General features: G+C 35.4%; 1 long non-coding RNA gene across 2 annotated transcripts in view; it reads right to left on the bottom strand.

Annotated features, from left to right (window-relative positions):
• The window catches only part of LOC129052423 (uncharacterized), a 37,171-nt gene extending 17,651 nt beyond the window's left edge, over positions 1 to 19,520 (bottom strand). The window contains exon 1 of one of the 2 annotated variants that reach the window (XR_008517450.2): positions 19,418 to 19,520. This is a non-coding gene — a long non-coding RNA (uncharacterized LOC129052423). The remainder of the gene's footprint in view (positions 1 to 19,417) is intronic. The other variant, XR_008517449.2, reaches the window with a different exon arrangement.
• Between the last annotated feature and the right edge of the window lie 473 nt (positions 19,521 to 19,993).

Here is a 19,993-nt window from a genome sequence, read left to right as displayed (position 1 = left end):
GAAGCTTAACATAAAAAGTGTGTAGCATATGATTGCAATCATATAAAGTTCAAAAATAGGCAAAATTCCTTTGTGGTACTAAGCAGGATCATTATTAATATGTCTAGAGGCTTAGCAACTAAAGGGCAAGAGAAGGGCTCCTGTAGTGCTGAAACTCTCAGGTGGTCTGATCTGAGTGTTTGTTACTTGTGTGTTATATTAGTCTTTTATTGCTGTGTAACAATATCCCACTAACTAAGTGGTGTGATACAATATAGATTTCTTATCATCCAGTTTTCTTAGGCCAGCAGTCCGGGCATGGCTTAGCTGGTTCACTTCTCAGGGTCCTTTTCCCAGGTCTTGCTGCAGTCAAAGTGTTGGCTGGACTGTGTTCCTTTCTGGAGCTCGAGGTTCCTCTTCCCAGGTCACATGGATGTTGGCAGCATTCAGTTCCTTGCAGAAGTAGCATTCGTGTCTCTGCTTTCTTGTTAAGGGTCAGCTGGAGGTTGCTGTTCAAAAAACCTCCCACAATTCCCAAAGGCCCTTTGAAGATTGGCTCTTTGAATCTTTTGGGCAGTAGGAAAATCTCCCTGACCTCAAAGCTCTCCCTTCAGGAAAGGTCTGGATGCTTTTTAGAGGCTAATTTGATTAGGTTATCTCACCTGAAATAATCTCCTTTGGACTCAAGGTCAACTGATTTTGGACCTTAATATCAGCTTTGTTATTTAAAATAATGTAATCACAGGAGCGAATCTCTTCAAGTTGACAAGTCCTGCTTACACTCAAGAGAAGGCACATAGTCCTGGGGATCTTGGGGACCATCTTTTATTCTGCCTGCCAGATTCCTCAAGCTGTATGTTTATGACTTATGCACATTTCTGTCTATAAGATTCACCTAACAGATAACCCCTAAAAAGTGGAAAATAAACTAATCAAGAAAGATAAAGAAGATAAAAAAAGGTGTCAGGATAATCATGAATGTATATTCACAAGGCTAAACAAAATATACTAGATGCTAGTATTTAGAGACTAGGAGGTGAATTATTAGGAAAGATGAAGTTCCACAATGATAAAAATTTGAGGCAATATTTTATTACACTAAGAATCATAGTGTTTGCTTTCATTTAACATAGAGAGCAACCCTAGAGTTTGAGTTGAAAGGAAGTTGTTGCCTCTGCAACTGCTTAAATGAAGCATGCAAGCCTAGATCAAATATTAACTACTGAAAGTGAAAGAGTTGAGAGACTCAAGAAGGTCAATTCACTGACTGGAATCAATTCTTCAGAGAAGTCAGTGAAGATGGGATTTCAAAAATGACATTGAATTTGTCTAAATTAAATTGATAAGCCTTGAAATGACAGATTCAATGAAGTGGAAAAATAATACACTAATTTAAAAGAAATCCTATAGGTAATGTTTGCAAAGGCAGATGAAGATTTAGTCTTTTAGATGTTCATTCATAATTCTACTATTTTAAAAATGCAAAAATAAAAAAGTAAAAGAAAAAACCCGCTAACAATGGAGAAGTGATACCTGAATCTATCATGTATCTGTAAAACAGAATATTATATAGTAAATTTTAGAAACATTATTTTTGCAATCATATAATAATTGTCATGGAAACATAGTGTATATAGTTCATAAATTTAATATTTTTCATTATAAACGATGTACTGTGGAGAATACGAGAAAAAATAATTTTGTATTTGTATTCTTTTAAAAATATTATAAGATAATAGGTAAGTATAATTTAAAGGAAAAATAAATAACTATAAAACACAAAATTTCAGTCATCAGAAGACAGATTGTAGACAGCCTTCAGGAATTAAGAGAAGAGTTAGAACAAAAGTGATTCACAGAGCAGGCTAAACAATCATTGCCAATAGCCAATGAGGTTACTTTTCCAGTTCAGAAAAGAACAGCAGAAGAAATGAGTAGCCAACTCCATCATTTAATCATTGAGAATATGTCCATATAACACTTAGAATGAAGGTAGATGTAGAATAGGTAAAATTCTTCCCATTTGTACATATTTTTTAAATCAAAAGTGCTTTCTTTGCAAATACCTGGAATTCTCTCAACAGCTCTAAAAAATAAGAAAAGTAAGACTCTTTTCTGCACCTCATGTTTTTAAGTGACATTTTCCAAATTACACAGATTATTATTTTTAAAAAATTCTATAAAACTTTATGCCTCTTCACATCTTATGCCTGCTTTGTGACAATTTGTTTCATATTGCAATTTCTTGAGAGTGATCCAGTTTTCAATATTTTAACAGAAGAATGGACCTTTGTCACTTGAATTTTCTACGTTCATCTTTCTTGCTAGTATTAGGTCACATTCCCACATATTCTGTAATATCAGTAACTTGCACATATGATAAATTCAGTGTTCACAAAAGAATTTCTCACAATGTTTGAAAGAATGGCTTAAGAATTCCTTTGAAGAATAATGCAGTCTTTGATTATTTTTAACTTTCCCTGAGCTTTACTTTATTCCCCTTTCTCTTAATACTAAGAATTGAGAATGAACAGAATCTGACCATGTAAAAGAAATCAGATGCAGAATTTTGCTTAAATTAGCAGTGATATTGTGGATTGAGCAATAAATATGGATAAGAATGATTAAGTATCTAGCTAATCAGAGAATATGTTAAATACTGCATGGGCTTATATACGCCCTAGGGAATTGCTGTAGATATGAATACTTATGCAACCATAAGTATTATAAATAAGGAACTTCCATCAAATGCATTTAATAAAGACCTATCAGGAAAAAGAGTTTTAACTCAAACAGCCTATGCCAGCATAATTTTCAATGTTTTCTTAATTTGCTAAGAATAATGATAATTTTTAACTGAGCCAATTCTTTATGTAGGAAAAAAACAGTTCAAAGTGAAAACTGGGTTTTCTTTATACTTCATTTTGGGGCTAAAATCAACTCAGGAATTAATTTAGGTATTGACTGAAAATAAAAAAAGAAAATGAAGCTTCTTTCCTCAAATCAGAATCACTTGATTGATTGGGAATTTGTAATGAGTTATAAAACCTTTCATCTCTAGGTCACTGATACAAACACTGTCAAGATAAAGCATGACTAAAAGTTGCTGTAATTTGATGGATATTCATTGACCCATGAGAATTTGCTAGTGGTCTGATTTCAAGTTCTAGAAGGCAAATTGCCATATCTTGTGACAGTTATATAATTTCATGCATTAGCCTTTAATAAGTAGTCCTTTGTACTGAACTGTCTGCCTCCAATATGGTAAGCCCCACAAGAAATTATATTACGGATTTATGTGCTTCCACATCTTATTGCATGAATAAATATATCACTCTATGATTTGTCCTGATTTGAATAGTATTTAAAGGTGTTTTTGTCATTTAAAAAACTAATACAATAAAATGGGGCCAATGACATTATTAAAAGCAATAGATGAATACTTTCGCTATGTTTTTCACATGCTAGGATTAGATGGTAGCCTAGTCGGAAGTTTACCGTCATTTATTCTTCAGCTAAAAGTAAAGCAGGGCAAGCTAAGCATCTTGACATATCCGTTTAACCTCTGCTTCGTATCTAAAAGCTGAACATTTATCAACCTCCACAGCCTTGGCTCTTTGAATTGCTAAGAGTGAGCATCTGTATTCAAACATATGCTGTGGATAACGAAGATATTTTAGCCAGTTTGCTTTAGCAGCTGTTCTGTAAAAGTGAGATGAGTAATTTAATAAGCAACTCTCCTTGACTCTGATACTCTTCCCCCAGTGTATGCCAACCTCAGCCAGAAATGCAGCCTAAAAAGGGTTCACTGCTTGTGAGACATAAAGACAGGATAATGATTTATGCAGAGGACCATCTTCCAGGCGCTGACAAGTGCTTACTGTCCTACACAAGCCATCACTGCTGCTCTACAGAGAACAGATGGCTTTGCACACACCACTAACAAAGAAGGAATTCTGCACAAATAGCATGAAACTTCACCACTTTTCTGAACACATCTTGTCATAACCAAGCAATAAATTGAACTTGCCAAATGCACATTGCCAAAATGCAACAAATGAGGACTTTGGCCTTGCTCCTAGCAAAACATAATATGGGGTAAAAAATATTTTAAGAAATGGATAAGAGCAAACTACCACATTTGTTATTTCCTGTATTGTACCAAGTAGATGTTCCCACAACATGAAATCAAAGCAAACCCTTGGTGGATTTGGAAGATTGTGACTGTAAAGCTATCAATGCGAGGAAAAATTCTGGATTCGATGTGATGCCTAATGGTTTCTACATTCACAAAATCGTTAAGATGCTTCAGAATTCACTTAGAAATGTATAGCAGTTGTATATTTTGGAAAATGCAAAGAGAAATAATAACATCTTGATTAGCAATAATTTTTTAAATGTTTTATGGAATAATTTTATGTAATAATTGTTCAGGGAGTATACTCCTAAGCAACTACCCAAAAGTCTGCTCTTATTATAATACACCAGTTAATTTTTGTTATATTTTTACCTTACAGCATATTTAGTGTAATGGGCTTTATAATATATTTAAACATTTATAGGTTTTCATGTAACTGTTATTCAGAATGCATGTTTATTAACAATTGGATCTTGGGAAAATGAGTGTAGGTAGCATAACCAATTAAAGGCCAATTTGGCAATGCATCATAAATCTCCATTGGAATAAACAAACAACTATAATATACATCTATTTGTAATTGGAAATGTTGAGGTTTCTATATTGCATTGTTCAAAAGAATATTGGACAATATAGCTATGGTTTAAACTGTGGCGTTTTGCTGAGCTTTCAATTATTGCTGCCATATTTTTTGATCCCCACTATACAACTTGCAGTATATGGAACAGTGATTTTGGCATCACCAAGGAACTTTGTAGAAATTCCTACTTTCATGAACCGACCAATATACTAAATCAGAATCTGCATTTTATCAACATACTCAGCTGGTTTGCATGCATATTAAAAATTTGGAAGCACTGCTCTAGCCCATTGGTTTCAACCTTGACTCTAAGAAGAATCTGAGGAACATTGAGAAAGTAACTGTGCCTGAGAGTCATTCCCTGATTGATACATCAGTCTGTAAAATAAGTGTGAACAATACAGTTGAGGCCTCTGCTCCTTTCAAAAATAGTCTAGTATTTTGAACCTCAGCTACATGTGAGTTCATACGTGTGTCATGACCAAAAAATGATCACCAAAATACCTTACAAATAAATATATTTAATGCTTATATTGTAAAAGCCAAGAAGCTTTGTTGAAAATATGAGACAGTGTTTGATTTGGATCATGATCCCTTTTATTGAACAAAGATTCTGAAATAGCTCTCCTATTCTCGGCCTGCTTAACAGTAAAAAGAAACAGTTCGGATATCTAAGCCACGAACTGATCTGTATGCCGTTATTTCTCCAGTCCCTATTTTTGTCAATATGTAAAAACATGCTTTGGTGGATATTTAAAATGTTTTTACCTCTTTTTGTCATTGCTCAGCTGTATGTCAATACAAAGTAAATATACAGAAGTCTTCATGAAATTGGATAAGTAAGCTGGCCAGAAAAACAATACAGAACAGAACAAAACAAAACAAAACCCCATAAACATCAAGAAACCAGAGAGGAGTCCTGAAATACATTTGAAAAAAAATCTGAAATAACTGTTGATTTGTAACTGCAGATACATTGTTCAGATTCATAGCAGTCTGAACTGTGGTGCTTAATAAAACAAAAATGCCATCTGCTATGAAAACAATGCCATCATCTTTGAAATTCAACGACTATTGTTCATGTAGAATTAACTAGATTATAAATCAATCAAGTGGTTGACATTCTGGGATACTGGTGCAAGTCACATTATATTTTAAATATTTGAATTGGCACATATGAATTTAAATGTATACATGTACCTGTATGTGTATGTGTGAACCTTAAAGCAAAAACCAGGAGCAACATTTTATCTGTAACTGGGAATATAAATTATATAATCTAAGCAATTGTCTGTGCATTACCCCTTAATGTTTGTAGACAGAGTTACAGTTGATTCTTTTTTCATTTCAATCACCGGCATAAATAACCTAAAAATCACTTTAGGCAGATGTTTATGCTAGTTGGAACTCTTCATATGAAATGAAGGAGCTGGTTTTGAAGCTTCTCTGTGCTGCTTAAATATTCTGGAGTGGGGGTTATTTTTAGTCCTGACAACTGCAAGAGTCCTGCTGTCACTTCTTCAATGTAACCATAGAGTGCCTCGTCACCTGTAGCCTTCACTGTCCCATCTGCATTTCACACTAACACCACTATTCCACAGATGCTATTTCTCCATTTCTAGATTCTATGCAATACTTAGTGATTTAATTTCTGGTTGTAAATATAAACTTACCTGGTATGATTTTTCTCACCTCACAGATAAGCTGAGGAAGTATAGTCACATCTGAGTGGGCCAGCTCAGACAAATTGCTGACAAGGCTCTCCTAGTCCCCACTGCAACACAAGTCGTGTAGAAGTTGACAAAACTTCCCAACCCCAGAATTTATTTATTCCCCTGTCAGGAAGTGTTGATTTAGCCCAGGGCCAAACTTTCTCATGTATTGTTAAATAGGTTTGAGTCACAAGATGGAGAGATGATGGACACTGAACTCCCAACACCAGGTTTGTGTGATGTATTGGTGACAGAAAAGGCCCTTGGTCTTTAGAATCAAGTAACCTGTAAGTGGTAGACAAAAGTATAGTGATCCAGTTCAAAGGACTTAAGAGGACATGTGATTTACTGCATTCCCCCTGATATAGAAGTGAAGACTGTTGGAATTAGGATTATTTTTAAACCTGTCATTGTAAAAAATAGTACTGGTCAAATATTATTTGACCTTAGTGCCTTATGTACAACTGTCAACTCATCAGAATATGACGATAGTTGTGGTATTTTTCATTTAATTAAACTTATTTCATTACAGAAAATGTGTGGCAAAACTCCAATCTCCTCAAAGCCATTTTCTACTCTGGGCTACCCTATGTCTAGATCCTAGAATTGTGGTCGGAACATAATAGGCACTCACCAAATATTTACTGAACAATGTGCCTGTAAGTGGTAACAATTATTATGGATTCTATGTATGTTTCAGACAGTTCCTTCAAATAAAAGCCTTATACTTAAGGCTTTTATTATACTTAAAGTATAAGTAGAAGCCTTATACTTATATTTAATGCTTTTATTCCTTCATCTCCCAGATGTGAGGAGAACACAGGGAAAGTAACTTTTGGAATTCTATTACAACTGCAGAGTTAAACTGTACAAAAGGTGGCAACATCATACTGTATCTCATGATAAATGATGCTGGTTCTCAATTTATCCACTACAGGGACAACAAGGTGCTTAACTTCACAAATACCACTTAGTCAACTGTCAGGCTGACAGTCTCCCCCTGACAACTTTAATTTTAATATTCAATGTTCTTTCAGACAAATGCAAGTATTTTTATAGGGGTAACTGTGATAATTTTGTGTGTCGACTTGATTGGGTTGTAGGCTGCCCGGATGTTTGGTTAAACATCTGGATGTTTCTGTGAGGCTGTTTCTGGACGAGATTAACATTTGAATCAGCAGACACTGTTAGGCACATTCCCTTCCCCAATGCAGGTGGGCCTTTTACAATCCATTGAAGGCCTGAATACAATAAAAGACTGAATAATAAAAAATTATTTTGTCCATCTGGCTGTGTTTGATCTGGGATATTAGTCTTCTCCTGCTTTCACGCTCAGACTCAGATTGGAACTACATCATTGCCTCTACTGGTTCTCAGACCTTCAGACCAAGGACAGCTATATCCTCAGTTCTTCTGAGTCTGAACTTCTCAGCCTCCCTAACCAGGTGGGCCAGTTCCTTATAATAAACAAATACATACATACATACATAAAAAAAAACATGGAGTTATGGACAATTTGATTTAATGATTTTTCAACTCTCTAATGATGCAAAAGCAATATACTTTCAGTAGAAATCATGCTAGAGTACCCATATGATACAGTTTGGCTCTATGTCCCCACCCAAGTCTCATGTTGAATTATGATCTTCAGTGTTGGAGGAGGTGCCTGGAGGGAGGGGACTGGATCAGGGGGGCAGATTTCTCCCTTGCTGTTTTCAGGATAGTGAGTGAGTTCTCATGAGATCTGGTTTTTTAAAGTGTGTGTAGCACCTCCCTCTTTGTTCTCTCTCTCTCCTGCTCTGCCAAGGTAGGACCTGCTTTCTTCCCCTCCACCTTCCGCCATGATGGTAAGTTTCCTGAGGCCTCCCAGCCATGCCTCCTGTACAGCCTGAGAACTGTGAATCAATTAAACCTCTTTTCTTCATAAATTACCCAGTCTCAGGTAGCTCTTTATAGCAGTGTGAGAATGGACTAAAATACGATACAATCATCTTGTTTTTCACTTTTAGTACACTTTTCAATAAATTACATGAGGTATTCAGCACTTTTTTGTAAAATATGCTTTGTGTTACATGATTTTGCCTAACCATATGCTAAGTGTTCTGAACACGTTAAGATAGGCTAGGCTAAGTTATGATGTCCCATAGGTTAGGTGTATGAAATGTATTTTTGACATGATATTATCAATTCATGATGGATTTGTCAGGATGTAACTTCATAGTAAGTTGAGTAGTCTATACATACATCCAAATGTTTCCTTCTATTCCTCTGGAAAAACCTGGCTAACACAATAACCAGAGATAAATCCCACCACTTTTGCAAAGGATTAGAGGAATGAGGACCTGCTAGAAATGAATTATGGAAACTAATAACAAACAGAAGAAACTAGCAAAATGAGAGAAAAAAACAAAAGGACATACAGTACTTAGAAAGTTTTTTCTTATTTACTGTACTTTGAAATTGCTGTCAGTTAAAAAACATAACTTCAAACAATAGTTTTTTTAACTCTTATAATATTTGTTATTCTACATACACATTGATACAAAATATAGCTCTTGGCAAAAAATGCTTAAAATCTGTCAGAATCGATGTTTTTTTTTTCAATTGCAGATATATTTCCCTGTTTATTTTTTTTTAAAGGATAGCAGTTGCCCAAGAAAAACACATTTTTTTACTTGAAAGCTCATTTTACATTGTTTGAAGAAACGGTACTATTAGCATTTTACACCAGTTTGAAGAGAGCAATAAATAATATGTTACACTTGGCTTTACATTTGCCAAATACAAGTTTCTGGGTTTAATATTGTGAACAATAGAATACAAAATATTCTGCTTTCAGGGCAATTGCTTTTATTTATTATCATTATTATTATTGATATGGAGTTTCACTGTTGTCATCCAGGCTGGAGCGCAATGAATGGTGCAATCTCGGCTCACTGCAATCTCCACCTCTTGGGTTCAAGCGATTCTCCCGCAGGGCAATAGCTTTTAAAAATCAGAATGTCTCATTTCTTAAATGCCATTTGTCATGGTGTGTGTGTGTGTGTGTGTGTGTGTGTGTAAAATAAACACTCCAGAATGTACTGTGGTGTATGTCAGTGGCTCCTTGATAAAGTTAATGAAGTGTGCACTATGTTAAACTGTTAGATGTCTCCGCTGTTCTATTACTTTGGTATGCTTTAAAGAGTATCTGCTATGTGTTGCCAGTTAATAGAGAGGCAACTAACACAAGCACTGCTATCAGGAGCAAGTTTTTATGTCATTTTCTGTTAAAATATTTTTTGATTTACTTGAGATACTTGCTGAAGTGTTTGGTGAGTATAAAAAAATTAAATGAATGATTTATAATCCTTTGGGTATATACCAAGTAATGGAATTGCTGGGTCAGTAATTCTAGTTCTAGATCCTTGAGGAATAGCCACACTATCTCCCACAATGGTTGAAGTAATGTACACTTCCCCCAACAGTATAAAAGCATTCCTTTCTCCACATCCTCTCCAGCATCTGTTCTTTCCTGACTTTTTAATGATCACCATTCTAACAGATGTGACATGGTATCTCATTGTGGTTTTGATTTGCATTTCTTTAATGACCAGTGATGATGAACTTTTTTCATTTGTTTGTTGGCCCCATAAATTTCTTCTGTTCAAAAGTGTCTGTTCATATCCTTCACCCACTTTTTGATGTGGTTGTTGTTTCTTTTCATGTAAATTTAAGTTCCTTGTAGATTCTGGATATTAGCCCTTTGTCAGATGGATAGATTGCATAAATTTTCTCTGTCTGTAGGTTATCTGTTCATTCTGATGATAGTTTATTTTGCTGTGCAGAAGCTCTTTAGTTTGATTAGGTCCCATTTGTCAATTTTGGCTTTTGTTGCCATTGCTTTCAGTGTTTTAGTCATGAAGTCTTTGCCCATGCCTATGTCCTAAATGGTATTGCCTAGGTTTTCTTCTAGGGTTGCTGTGGTTTTAGGTCTTACATTTAAATCTTTAATCTATCTTGAGTTAATTTTTGTATAAGGTGTAAGGAAGGGGTCCAGTTTCAGTTTTCTGCATATGGCTAGCTAGTTTTCCCAACACCACTTATTAAATAGGGAGTCTTTTCCCCATTGCTTGTTTTTGTCAGGTTTGTCAAAGATCAGATGGTTGTAGATGTGTGGCATTATTTCTGAGACCTCTGTTCTGTTCCATTGGTCTATATATCTGTTTTGGTACCAGTACTCTGCTGTTTTGCTTACTGTAGCCTTTTGGTATAGTTTGAAGTCAGGTAGAGCAATGCCTCCAGCTTTGTTCTTTTTGCTTAGGATTGTCTTGACTATACAAGCTCTTTTTTGCTTCCATATGAAAGTTAACGTAGTTTTTTCTAATTCTGTGAAGAAACTCAATAGTAACTTGATGGGAATCATATTGAATCTGTAAATTACTCTGGGGAGTATGGCCGTTTTCATGATATTGACTCTTCCTATCCATGAGCATGGAATGTTTTTCCATTTGTTTGTGTCCTCTCTCATTTCTTTGAGCAGTAGTTTATAGTTTTCCTTGAAGAGGTCCTTCACATCCCTTGTAAGTTGTATTCCTAGGTATTTTATTCTCTTTGTAGCAATTGTGAATGGGATTTTGCTCATGATTTTGCTTTCTGTTTGTCTATTATTGGTATACAGGAATGTTTGTGATTTTTGCCCACTGATTTTGTATCCTGAGACTTTGCTGAAGTGGCTCATCAGCTTAAGGAGATTTTGGGCTGAGACAATGTATCCCAGAACTTAAAGTATAAAAAAAAAGAAAAAGATTTAAGTCAACATATTGAGCAAGATAAGTAATGACACATTAAATATTTTCATAAAAAAATTAAAAGAAGATGAGTTTAAGCCTGTTACAATGCATTCTCCTTCATCATATCTCAGATTCATAAAAGATAAATCTGATAATGTGCTTTCTCTAAAGGAAGATCACTTTTACTGGAAAATTGAAAAGTACTATGACAATTGGTTAATTCAGTTCACATGTTTTTGAAGATGATAGATTGACATCCATAGCAATTATCCTTCAGATAATTTTATCTATGTATCCACATGTATATAGACTTTCTTAGAACTAACACAATTCTATGTTCTTTCATATCAAAGTATGGGAGTATTTTTACAGAGTTTTTGTTAATTCATGTGTTTATTTGAGGTCACATGTTGCTGTGATGATTTATAATTTTTCACTCCTACTGCCAAACTTGGTTTTAAGAATTTTTTCCACTTTATCTTTGCTAGGTTTTAGCAACTGAAGTTATGTTCATCTCTGTGTGGGAATGTCTGTTGTTCACTCAGCACTATTTTCTCCCCCTCCTACACTCTTCCCTGGGGAACACAGGGTAATCCCTTTTAGTTGTGCTGTAAGTTAAGCTTTGCTGATGAGAGGCATTGAAAGCCATCATTCCTGCTTGTGCAATGGCTCACACCTGTAATCCCAGCACTTTGGGAGGCCAAGGCAGATGGATCACCTGAGCTCAGGAGTTCGAAACCAGCCTGGCACCTGGTGAAACCCTGTCTCGACTAAAAACACAAAAATTAGCTGGGTGTGGTGGTGGGCACCTGTAATCCCAGCTACTTGGGAGGCTGAGGCAGGAAAATCTCTTGAACCCAGGAGGCGGAGTTTGTAGTGAGCTGAGATTGCATCATTGCACTCCAGCCTGGGAGACAGAGCTAGACTCCATCTCAAAAATTGAAAAAAAAAAAAAAAAAGAGAAAGAAAGCAAGCCATTATTCTTTAGTGCATTCTCCAGGTAGGTAAGTACTAGGAGATCTACAGACATTAGATGAAAGATGTTGCTCTCTGTTTCCAGATGAGCAAATTATTCATTTTGGCTCTACCAGCAGTTGAGATAATATGCGAGGTGTTTCTCGGGACTTGGATTCCCTAGCTCTTCCAAAATATCATGTAAGCTTCTAATTCTCTGCATTATATTTCTTCCTATTACATACACCCAGAGTGTTATTTGTTTGCCTGGCCTATATAGTGCCTGTTTTAATATTTACATGTAGGTTTGAGATCTAATACCTTATTATCCTTCATTAGCATGAAACAGGCTTCAGATATATTCACTCCCTGCTTTTTCTACTTATGACCCATGTTCTTTATGGCTAGCCATGATATCTTGACAAATGGTAAAATTATCAAATACCTGTAATAGAATGCTTAAATTTAACTCTCGTGGTCTGAGTTTCAATTGAGGTGCCAGTATCCTTTATGAGAGTCCAAAACAGACAAATCAACGTGCCTAGTTAACAACAACAACAACAACAAAAACACATCCAAACTTATTTCATGACTCTTAAGCATTTCTTTCTCTTTCAACTAACATTTAAAAAATCAGAAAAGCTGAATGATTGTGGGAGGCTATTTTGCAGAAAGGAATACTGTTATTTCCATCCCGTCTCCCAGGAAGGAGAAGGGAGTGATACTCTCCCTTTCAGTTAAAGGGCAGCAGGATTCTCTAGAGCTTCAGCGGCTCCATCTGCATTTGGGATCATTCTGGTCTGTGGACTTCTAGTAGGGCAAGGCCAAGAGAGTCTTAGTACCCTGGAGTACCCTGGACTGCCCTGATACTCCAGAGTGGTGAGACAAAAGGTGTGTTTTTCTCATGATTCAGACACATGCCATGTAGGAAGGAGTAATCTGGGGAGCAGTTACCTCCTGTCCTGTCCAACAAGGCTGCCTAGATAGGTGGGAAATCTCAACAAAAAGAAGCTGCAGGGGGCTCCAGGTGCCTAGGGCTAAGGAGTGTTGTACGTAACCACATTTATTAAAGATGCAGAGATGTTTCCATTCAAAGTGAGATAACTGCAGGAGAGAGGAGCCTAAGAAGGAGATTTCTAAAGAAACGTTTGCCAGATTCTGTGAGAGTGCAGCCAAGCCATAGTGGGACCCAATCAAATAACAGGTTCCCTGTCCCCTTACCTGTAGCTGGTCCCACTCAACCAACACTGGTGCACAGATATACTAGCTAGTTAATTTGGGGGAGGGAGTGAACAAAAAGGAAAATAAATGCAAGTCACTGAACCCAACAGTCTGACCCTTAAATCTTCTTGTCTTATGCAGCAGTCTTTCAAATTCAATCAAGTTCTTATCTTAAAAGGGAGGAAGATTTTATATTAAATAAGATTCATAGTATTGATTCACATCTTGGACTGAACATTTAATGTCCTGATATCAGACTTCTTGAGACAATGAGAATCATACATTTGTTTATTTCCTGTAAGACAGCAGAAAGGCTAATCAATCTATAGGAGTTTCCATGAAGGAGCAAGTCAGATTATATTCACCAAATACTGTTTAAAGAGACGATGGGAGACAAAGTTTAGTTGAAGTTTAGGTCACAATTTGTGTTTTATGTAAGTACAATTTAATGATATGTTTTACATCCAGAATAACAGATACAAGCATACTATCAAAGATTGGACAAGTAAAAGATGCAAATAGTTATCAGAATTCTCTATTGAATCTTGATTTAATCCCTTTTTTGGTCTTCAAAAGAGTAGGATTTATCAGTTATATTTAGGAGGAGTTATTCTCTCAAAGCAGGTTGTGCTATTTTCCTCAACGTCATCCTATAAGAAGGAGCCCCCAGTGCAGGGATCTAATTGATGAAACTCCTTATTTTCTTATATAAAGAAAAATAAACTAGTGACTTTGGAATCAGTCAGACAAAGCTCTGAGTAATTATTGATGTAATTAAAGTTTTAAAGTTTCACTTTCCTAAACTTAAACTAAAATGGGGCAAGGGAGATGGTGAGAAAGAGAGAGAGAACCAGTATGTATTTCACATGATGTTATCTTGAGAGTTAAATTAGCTACTCTTGTAAAATTCTCAAAATACAAATGAATTTTAAATTCTTTCTACTTTATCTTCCAGTCACATAGAAACAAACTGACAATAGAGTTTCTTTTAATTTGAATTGTACACATCATCTTCTGGTGCAGTTTAACATTTAGGTAGGGGGTAGATCCCCATCCATCTTTAATGCATGGAAAATAAGACACCATAAGTAGCTCCTGTTGAATTAACTGGATGAGAATAGGGCTACAGACCTTTCATAAATTGTAAATTTTAAAAAGACCCCAATACAAAACTAAAGCCAGACTTCAAACTAAATTGAACATAAATTAATAACTTTGATGTGTCCAAAGAAATTGAATTTTTGATCTGAAAGAAACAATTCCCTATATGTCAGTCTACCATTATAGCTACTAGATTTACTATCAATGTCAATTATTTTGATGTCCCCCAATTCCTGAGGATGCATCCCTTCTCTTCTTTTTCCCTAAATAAGTAAAGCTGGAAAAGTAATGCATTCTACTGTTTTTTTCCCTATATTTAAGCATAGGAAGCCACTAAATGTTAAATGTATTAAAAAGCTGCATTTAAATTATAACCTTCATTTATAAACCTCAAATCCCATTCTTAAAACATTAATGGGATGAGGAATTCTGCTTAGATAACAGTGAATAACTGAGAAAGTTTCTCCTTAGAAAGTTATTGATTAACTCAGACAATACAGTGTTCTTTTAATCTTGAAGGTTCTACTGAGATCACCATTTTTCCTAGCCAGGCTGAGGCAACATTTTGAGATTGGATAAGAGTGAATATTAATTTTTAGAGTTGGAAATTGAGATATGTTTTTAATTTTTCTTACTTTCATCTCTTACTATTAGAAAATATTCATAAGGTTGAAATTGAGTAGTGGGGTTTGCTAAGCACTGGGATACTTTATCAGTCAGTTTGTGGTTGTTCCAGTACAAAATTAGAACAAGTTCCAAGAGTTCATTTGAGTTCTAGTTTCCTCAATTTAGGAGGAGAATTAAGTTATTCATTGAGTCATTATAGGGCATATAGTCTATATTTCTTGGAGATGCAAGAAAAAAGTACAGTAAGAGCCCCCAGGAAAGATATACAACTAAAATACCGGGAGAGTTATGGGCACATAGAATGGGTATAGGATCAGAGGACATGAAAGATATCCTTGTTTATTTAGTTATTTGCTTATTTAGCTCTTTGGAGAATTTCTTTCTGGTGTTTACCATTTAACAGACACTGGAATAAGTATTGACGCTACTTTGGTGAATAAAGTAAAGCTGTTCCTTACAAGGCTGTCTCAGAATAACTACCACTTGGCTGTGTTTCTTAACACATGTGTAAAATAGAACTGATCAGAATTCTCAGTTTCTAGGTTGGCTGTGAGGAGTAAACTGGATAATCTATGGAAAATGTTCTCTGTACTGCCCAGCACTGTGTAAATATTAGTTGTGTATTCTGTTAGTGTGGTAAGAGACCTTAAATTGCTCTCTGAAGGATCAATGTGTGAGGAACTTGCCAACCATCAACCTCTACAGATTAAACTTTATATAATTTATGTGGGTATTAATATCTAAAGATAATATTTGGCACATTAGACCTAATATTTTCATAATTTGGATCTCAGATAATGTCTTGTCCCTAGGGTTAAATGTCTTATATGCATTGGTGGCATGCTACTATAGATATAGATGATTAGAAACCTTGGCCAAATCTGTGTTGATTCAAGTTCCTTTTAGAAATAAATCAACATCAGAATACTTTGCTTTCAATGCATATCATCCTTACAAAATACGCTGCAAAAATGGGAGGGAAAATGCAGTTACTCTATGCTTGACAGTTAATGACAAATTTATACACTATGACGTATTTTTGTACAAACATACCCCATTTGTTCCAGGTAACTTCATGATTAAAGTAGAAAGCTGCTTTAGATAGACATGAGCTGCTATAACAATACCAAATTGCAATGGATTAACATCATTAAAGTTTATTTCTCACTCATGCAAAGTGCAGTGTGGATGTTCTTGTTCAGACATTCTACAGGACATCTCTATCCATCCAGGACATCCAGGACATTCTCATTCATCCTTCAAGGGATGAATAGGGAAGGAGATACTTTCAATTTATTGGTTCTGGGACCACTTTGGCTCTTGCCATCCTCCATTGAGTCTTTTGCCTCCTGCTACTAAAAAATAAGTATAAGAAGAATGTGTATGATATCATAGTGCCCGAACTGGCAGTGCACTATATAACTTCTGCCCGTATTCTACTTGCCATGTGGCCCCAGCCAGCTGATAGGGGACTAACAAAATGGAGTCTTTTATGTGTCGGGGGAAAAATGAAACAGTCCAATCAAATTATAGCATTGCATCTGTCATAAAAGTCCATTATTACAACTATATTTGAAATTTTAGAAAAGTACACCAAATTTGTCATTATCGATACCTGAAACATTCTCTAAATAAATACCTCACATCTGTTTACTATAATTTATAAAAAGTAATACAAGGGATGGCTAGAATTTGTGATTATAAGATTTCTTTTTGCAAATGTAAATCTTAGGCTTTAACAAGAATTGGGCAGCACAGATTCTAAAAATAAATTTCTACATATCCCTTTCTTCACCATTCCTGGTAGACTGCACAAGATAATAATATTCTTTAAATAATTTTTCACTTATACTTAATCTTGAAAACACGATTTGTATACATGAACTCAGGTGTTTTCATACAACTAATATAACCTCATTTTGTTTTACTGAAATTGAAAAAATACAACTACAAAGGAAACCTATTTTCTTTTCAACCATAATGAACTTGAATAAACATAACATTCAGAAGGTTTACTGGTGATTTCTTTTCCTGAAATGGTGAATAAAATACATTTCATTGTGATCTGAGTAAAATTTCATGGGGTGAAGCTTATTGTACAATAAACACACTTAAATGTCGTTGGGTCTTTTCAAATTGTCATATATCTCTGTATACCTGAGACAGTCTATAAAAAAAGCAATATGGCAATCATTTATAATTTCACAATTATTTTAAAGTTGGTAAGTAATAAACTGCTGGACATGTGATGTAAGGTCATTTATATTAGGTTAGTGCAAAAGTAATTGCAGTTTTTCCCATTTAAAGTGATATTTGTGACAAGAGGTGATTTTAAGTTTGTGTTAGAAAATCTCTCGTCTCAACATCACAATCAGAGCAATGATACTATGAATCATATTATTTTACTCAGACTGCTTCAAACGTGAAAGACTAAAATGCTAGAAAATGTCATCATAGTTATATGGCTAAATATGGTGGAATCTAATAATTTTAAATAAAAGATAATCAAATATATTTCATGTGCAATAGACATACAATTGGATAGCATTGTGATGCAGATGAGTAATTCATTAAAAAATCTGGCAGAAATGAATTTAATACATTTTCCCTTGGACTGTCAGCATTGTGGTTAATCACAGAACAATTCTAACTCTCCCCAATTAGTGTATCTGTGTTTCAGTCAAGAAATTGGAACACTTACTTTATGTAAGAAAAGAAATACGCCTAACAAAGGATTGAACAATAAATAACCCTCAGTCCCAAATTTTTATCACAATTTTATTTTATTAGTATATCCTCCAATAGGCTAGGAGTCACTTGACATATTAACAGTAGTATCAGTTCAATTTTTTGTGTGTGTTGATAGAATTTCAAACTTTATGAGAAATTACAAGCACAGTACAAAGTTGTCTCACAAAACTCCTTGCCAAGACATCCCATTCAAATTTGCCAAATGTCCCAATAATATCCTAAAATAAATCTAATCCTGGATCATTCCTTGCATTGATCATCATGTCTCTTTAGCTTTTCTTATTCTGCAGTAATTCCTCAATGCTTCTTTGATTCTTATGACCTTATATTTTTGAAGACTATAGGCCAGTTATTTTGTAAAATATTCCTCAATTTGGGTTTATCTGATGTTTTTTCATGATGAGATTCATGTTATGCATTTTTGGCAGGAATATCACAGAAGTAATTCTGTGTCTTTATCATTGCCTGTCAATCTATCACATCCCTGGGAATATTGACTTTGGTCACTCAGTTATACTAGTGTGCTAGCTATCTCTGCTGTGATGTTACTCTTTCCCTCTTTATAATTGATAAGAATTCTGGAGGGAAGTACTTTAAAACTACGCAAGTATTTCAATGTTCATCCAACTTTTGTATACTAGTGATAACATCCACAGATATTTGAGTTAATTATTACTAACATGATTGCCAAATAGAGATTTCTGATTTCATTGATTTTTTCTACACCTACTTTTCATTCTATTTTGAGTACATTCCCTCCCTCTCTCTCTATTTATAATTACTTTGTTTTATTTGGTTAGATGTATAACATCATATGTATCATTATATATTACATATAACGTTATATATAATACTAATGTCAGTACAACTTGTTAAAATACATCTGTTGAATCTGCGGAGGCTCACTGAAATAGCTAATATTTATATGTTGGTCACCATGATCCAGATAAGTCTCCCTGTATTCCCCACACATACCACTCTATATTTCATATAGTTTCACATGGGTGTAATAATTTGCAAAAATTTTAGCCAAGAAACAGGTAATTTTCCTAAACATATGAGGCTAATAAGGTTGATGGTAACCACGCTGCAAGAATGGTCCTTTTTGACTTAACCAAATTTTGCATAAATAAAGCACTCCAGAACCAACCAGGATTTCTACTTTGATGAATCAAGAGGTAATCACCAATAAATGACTAAATCAAACGGATTGCTGAGTATCCACAAAACGATGTTTAAAACATAGCCCTTAAAGACAAAGCTAAAATTATTCATAGAATAAGCATCTAAGCTGTTTATTTTGCAACCTTCTTCATTTTGGCAATTAAACTTACTAAATTTATTTAAAGAGATTTTCATAAATAGTTTTAAATTCTTTCCAGCTGAAATATAATACTCAGCATTTCTGAATCATAGAGATTTTAGAGGATATTTTAAGTTGAAAAGAGTGAACTGTTAAGTAAACCGAGAAACTAAAGTTTATTTCTAAATTGTATAGCAGTGCACTTTTTAAGTTGATACAAAGTTATTATGTTATTAAGTATTTTATAATAAAAGCTATGGGTGAATTAGAGGTGCTTACATTACTGGACGATCTTTGTTCTTGGGGCTCCTAAGATGGGGCGGGCCACTCCCAAGATGGCGGCAAGCCTTTTGTTCTCTGACCTGGGGTTCTTGGCCTCAGGGATTCCAAGGAATGGAACCTTGGGCCATGCAGTGAGTGTTATAGCTCTATTAGAAGCCGTGGGTCACAGAAGAGAACCATGGAACCCAGCAACCAGTGTTTAGCTCGATCAGGACGAGCCCGGGCATTTAGCTGTGCAGCAACAATGGCGAGCATTTAGCCTGGTTGGGAGTGGCAATGGGCGCCTCGCTGGATCAGGAGCACAGAGGACACCCTGCTGGATCTGGAGGGGTGGACATCAGCCGCAGAGTTGCCACGACAACCATCAGTAGTGGTGGACGGCGAGCGAAAGCTCAGCTGGAGCTGGAACAAACACGGACCAGAAGAGTGTGCAGTTGCAAGATTTAATAGAGTGAAAACATAGCTCCCATAGGATGGGAGGGGACCCAAAGTGGGTTGCCGCCGCCTGCTCCAATGTCGGGGTTTATATCCCCATCATTGTTGCTCCCCCTGTGCTCTCAGCTGATAGATGAT

This window comes from Pongo abelii, chromosome 22 (assembly GCF_028885655.2).
Source record: "Pongo abelii isolate AG06213 chromosome 22, NHGRI_mPonAbe1-v2.0_pri, whole genome shotgun sequence".
Taxonomy (NCBI): domain Eukaryota; kingdom Metazoa; phylum Chordata; class Mammalia; order Primates; family Hominidae; genus Pongo; species Pongo abelii.
Note: the sequence above shows the minus strand (reverse complement) of the source record. Positions and strands in the feature narration are given on the sequence as shown.